The sequence below is a fragment of the Triticum urartu genome, chromosome 3 (genome assembly GCF_003073215.2).
Source record: "Triticum urartu cultivar G1812 chromosome 3, Tu2.1, whole genome shotgun sequence".
In the NCBI taxonomy this organism is placed as follows: Eukaryota; Viridiplantae; Streptophyta; class Magnoliopsida; order Poales; family Poaceae; genus Triticum; species Triticum urartu.
The window spans coordinates 510,141,693-510,147,396 of record NC_053024.1 but is presented as its reverse complement, the minus strand read 5'-3'; the positions used below and the strand labels follow the sequence as shown (position 1 = coordinate 510,147,396).

At 40.3% G+C, this 5,704-nt stretch overlaps 1 pseudogene; it reads left to right on the top strand.

Moving 5' to 3' along the window:
* Positions 1 to 350: 350 nt before the first annotated feature.
* On the top strand, positions 351 to 1,232 carry LOC125546912 (annotated as a pseudogene).
* Positions 1,233 to 5,704: the final 4,472 nt, after the last annotated feature.

The following is a 5,704-nucleotide window of genomic DNA, read 5'->3' as shown; positions in this document are numbered from 1 at the left end:
GAAGACGAAGTCAATCCCATCCAGCCAGGCTTCGAGCGGGAGGATGGGCAAGCGAGCCCTAAGGAACATGCGACAGACGGAGAATTAGGGGATGACAATTACATGCCCCTCTCCGAAGACGAGGTGAGCCTCGGTGATGAAGAATTCATCGTGCCTGAGGATCTCGTCGAGCAGGAGCGCTTCAAGCGCCGACTTATAGCCACAGCAAAAAGCCTGAAGAAAAAGCAGCAGCAGCTTCAAGCTGATCAAGATCTGCTAGCGGATAGATGGACCAAGGTCCTTGCAGCCGAGGAATACGAACCCGAGCGCCCAACCAAAAGTTACCCAAAGCGCATGTTGCTACCTTAGCCATGTGCCAAAGCGCAGGTTGCGACAGCCAGCACAAGGCAATCCTTAGCCTTATGGAGCAGCTGCCAAGATCTAAGGGCATTCTCTCGAACACGTTCGAGTGGCTGGAGCCCCGCGCCGTCAAGGCGATAAAAGACGGGACTCCCCATCCCGGCTAGTCAGTACCGAAACTGTTCGTTGTCGGTCCATTGGTCGGCGAGGAGAGGGGAAGCACCGTGAAGCACGAATGCCTGAGATGGCTAGACAAGCAGCCAGCGCGGAGCATGGTATTCCTCTGCTTCGGGAGCGTGAGCTCGGAGCCCGCAGAGCAGTTAAAGGAGATCGCCGTGGGACTGGAGAAGAGCGGGCACGCGTTCTTATGGGCCGTGCGAGCGCCCGTTGCGCCGAACGCCGACGCGACAAAGCGGTTCGAGGGGCGGGCCGAGGCGGCGGTGGAGCCGCTGCTGCCGGAGGGATTCTTGGATAGGACAAGGGGACGCGGGATGGTGGTTTCCTCCTGGGCGCCGCAAGTGGAGGTGCTCCGGCACCCGGCGACCGGCGCGTTCGTGACGCATTGCGGTTGGAACTCGACACTAGAGGCTGTTGTAGCCGGGGTGCCGATGCTGTGCTGGCCCATGTACGCGGAGCAGAGGATGAACAAGGTGTTCGTCGTGGAGGAGATGAAACTCGGGGTGGCCATGAGCGGCTATGACGAGGGGATAGTTAAAGCGGATGAGGTAGAGGGGAAGGTGAGACTGATCATGGATTCCGAGTAAGGGGAGGAGATCAGGGAACAGATGACGATGGCACAAGAGATTGCTGCCAATGCGCTGGAAAGCGGTGGATCTTCGGTGGCAACATTTGTTGACTTTGTGGATAATCTGAAGATTTCGATATTCGATTGAATCGTTGACTATGTTTTTTTAGCCTTCTTCCTGTAATCGTGTTCACCTTGTTCAACATGTGTACTCTGTAGTGGAATTTTCAAACTGAGCAACACCACTTAATCAGTATGCACAAAATGACGTGGCAATCAGCTAATGGTGTCCCTTTTTTAAAAAACACACAAACTATGTGTCTTTTGTACTGACTGCATCCAAAAAAAATTGTCTTAAATTTGTCTAAATACAGATGAATCTAACACAACACTAGTGCAGAACCGGGCAATAGCACCGGTTCGTAAGGCCCTTTAGTGCCGGTTTGGTAACCGACGCTAAAGTGTAGGCACTAAAGGCCCCCCCTTTAGTACCGGTTCAGCATGAACCGGTGCTAAAGGGCAACCACGTGGCACGAGCCAGCTTCAGGGGCAGGGAGCCCTTTAGTACCGGTTGGTGTCACCAACCGATATTAAAAAATTGGAAGATTTTGAGTTTATGATTTCTTTTTTATTTAATTTTGTGTTTTCCATTTAAGTCTTTTTCGTTTGCTGGTATTTTACGATACTACATATTGTACACGTTATGCATATATATAAATAATATAGCACACATGCCTGTGCGTTGCAATGGGATAATAAAACTACATGCATCTGACTCAATATAAGAATGGATCAAGACCCCACATGTCCGTATTATCTAGTTCAACACGATATCCTTTAATTAGAGCCAACCCGTTATATTCTCTTTTATTGACATGTGCTCACAATTTTCTTCAATTATAATTAACCTGCATGTTCTCTTTTATTTGCACATGGAAGCTACCACCGTTAATAATTTATTTTTATTTTTTAGTCAATCGTCAATATTTATGGTGTCCCTTATTCTCAACAAGCCGACTTAGCTCGATATGTTTGATGCGGAGCAGGCCCAATATGGGAGTGATCGAACTCACGACCTCAAAGGCCCAGTATGAGCAATCCCACATGTTAGTAGCCAGTCAAACAAACCCGTCCTGCTAACCAATATTTAGCGTGAATATTTAAGGATATACTACAATGTCAGATTCAAAACATTTCTTTTTTCCTTTCTTATACTTTTCAAAAAAATTCATAACTATGAATTGCTAAATATACTTGGCAACATGAATAATTTTCCAAATTCCAAACAATTTTTTTCAAAACCATACATTTAAAAGAACACGTGCAAAAAATTTGAACGAAACATTTTTTTGAAATTAAACGACATTTCTTAAAAAGATGAATCTATTGTAAAAATACGAAGTTTTTTAAATTTGTGAAAATTTTTAGGAAATGGAAAAATCTTTTGAGTAGAAAATGTCTTTTCACTGCAAAACTTATTTTCAATTTTTGAACATCTCACTAAAACACGAGTATTTATCAAATTTCTAACATTTGTTAAATGCAATTTTAAATCTTGAACAAATTTGGAGAAACCCAAACAATTTTTCAAAAAATGGGAAATAATTTTCCATTTTTGAAACAAAATTTGGAATGAGTAAATTTAAAAATTGCACAAATTTTTGAAATAGGAACACAATTTCAGAATTCGTAACAGGAACTACGGAATATACTTGGGAACTTGAACAATTTTCCAAATTACGATCACTTTTTTTTTAAAATTCCATACAATTTTGGGAAAAATAAGAACAAAAAGTTTCAACGGAGCATTTCATGAAATTCACATACATTTCATAAAAACATGAACCTTTTTAAAAATATGATTTTTTTAAGTTGTGAACAAATTTTGAAAATAGAAACATATTTTGAACATTCAGAAGAATTTAAGAAAATGTGTTTCTTTAATGGAAACGTTATTTCTAATTTTTGAACATATCGGTAAAACATTAATATTTTCAAACATGGAACATTTTTCAAATGCATTTTATTAATTATTGATCAATATTTCAAAATACAAACATTTTTAAAAATGGGAATAATTATTAACATTTTGAACAAACTTTGGAGCGACAAAAAAATTTCCAAACATTTTCTAAAATTGGAACAGCCTTTTGGAATTTGTAACTTTTTACGAAAATTTGAATAAAAAATGAAATTCGATTTTTTTTTGAAAATTCCTAATTTAAGAAAAAAGGAAAAAATTGACTTGGAACGGTAAAAATAAAAAATAAACAGAAAGAAAGAGAAGAAGAAAAATAGAAACAAACCACAGAAAAAAATGAGTGGGCCAGTCTTGGCGCCCTGTGCGTATGTTGAACTATTTACCGCTCTGTACAGGAAATAGGATTTTGTGTTTCTGCGTGGGAAGGAAAAAATAAACATGTATATTTTCAAATGTTGAAAATTGGTTAAATGAATTTTATTAAATATTGAGAATTTTTTAAAAATATACACATATAAAAATTAGAAATAATTTAAATGAAATTCGAAACATTTTCTGAAAATTTTGAATTTTCGAAATAAGAAAAAATATAGACTTGGAACGGTAAAAATACCAAAATAACAGAAAATAAAAAGGGAAGAAACATAAGAAGTAAAATAGAAACAAAACACAGAATATAAAATGAGTGGCCCAGTCATGGCGCCCTGTGCGTACGTTGAACTATTTACCGCTTTGTGCGGGAAATAGGATTTTGTTTGTTGTCGCGTGGGCAGGAAAAAATCGGCGGACTTTAATGGGCCATAGCGCATGGCCCATGGACGTAGATCTGGACAAATCTTTTTCTTTTGCTAATAGACGGACGTATAAAAGTTTAATACCACCTCGGATAGAAAAAAAATATTTTGATGATGAACGGATGAAAAAATTGGAGAAACACACCTTGCTTTATTAGTAGGTATAGATATACACAATTTTTCTCCTAATTGGTGCCTTCGGAGCCAGTGACATCTATCTATCTATCTATCTATCTATCTATCTATCTATCTATATCTATCTATATCTATCTATCTATCTATCTATCTATCTATCTATCTATCTATACCTATACTAATTATGCACTCCTCAGAAATTACCACGTTAATTAGAAATTAGCAACCGTTAATTTGATGGGACCGGATTATTACGGTGTAGATCGCCCCATGTAATCCTTAGCTGAAATAAAAAAACAATTACTTGAAAGGCCCACATCCTTTCACGGTTGTAGAAATATAAGCCATGCACAAGTCAAGCAATTTTTTTTCAGCAGTCTTCACGTACAAGCCATGGACACCCCTAAATATCTACCTGCTCTGCACGTCTCTTCCTCTCATAAACTACCATACCGTGGGCAAAAAATATATAGAACCCACGTGTGGCACGATTCCTACTATTAGGTACGGCTCCCTCTCTCTTTCTTTTTTTTGAAGCTGCTCCTTCTCTCTTTCTATTCCCTAAGAATAAACACGAAACAGATATCCTGTGGTAAAAATAACACACGAAACAGATATCCTATTATCAGGCGTGCCTCCGATTGATTCGTTCTATGCCGACGCAAGGTGAAGATCTAATCATGGTTATTGGCGTTCTTCTCCTCTTAAAGCCTACTCGCTCTCCTATGCGAACACGAGCAGGTTCGTACATGACTACACGTACAAGGCGGGAGATCGATCCAGTACTCCACTTCGGCATCATTCACTTCCGTGATGCCGTCATGGATAGGTGTAGCAGTGACGGACTCCAACGCCAATTCGCGCAGGATTGTGTATGTCTACAAGTACATGGCGGGAGATCGATCCAGTACTCCATGCTGGTGTCGTTGGCTGTCATGGTGCCGTCATGGACGGGAGCAGCAGCGATGTACGCCATCGTCAATTCGCCATACCCATCCAAGGTGGCTTGGCAGATGATTCAAGTGCTCTATGGTGAAATCATGAATCAGAGACAACTCTATATGATCTCAAGTGAGTACGCAGGTAGGGATAGACTCGACTAATGCGGTAGGTTTATGTTTGATTGTAGCTGCTGCCACATGTCGTTGACAGCCTTGCCGCTTATTTTGTTCATGGTAAATTTGGCAACCGTTTAAGAATTAAAGACAAATCTACCACAGTCTAGCACACTGAGGAATATTTGCAATATAATTTTTAGGATGTTCAGGATGATTGAAATTCAGGTTGTCGATCTTTCATGTCATTAAATTAGTTGCAACTTGCAGGAAAAGGTGCTGGCCGCCCAAGGTATTGGAGCATCAATAAAGGTTATCGGAGGTGTTTCACGACCATCTAGCTATTGTGCATTATGGCCTCGAAGTGCTGCAGGAAAAGACCATGAAGATGGACAAGTAGTTCCTTCCAACATGCTAACATTGATCAATTTTTCCGCTGTATAAACTCTGGGGGGGTTGTGTTGCCGTCTAGCCGTCTGCCCATGTCGCCAAGTGCAAGTTCTAGGAAAACTTCTCCTTTCTACTTAATACAGTTCGGCCATGATGATGGTTCAGTCAATTTTTTTGTTTTGGCGTGTGCAGAGTCCAGACTCTGTATGTGACTCAAAAACAACTGCAAAGCACATATAGGATCTAATAAGTTGTGACGTAGCTT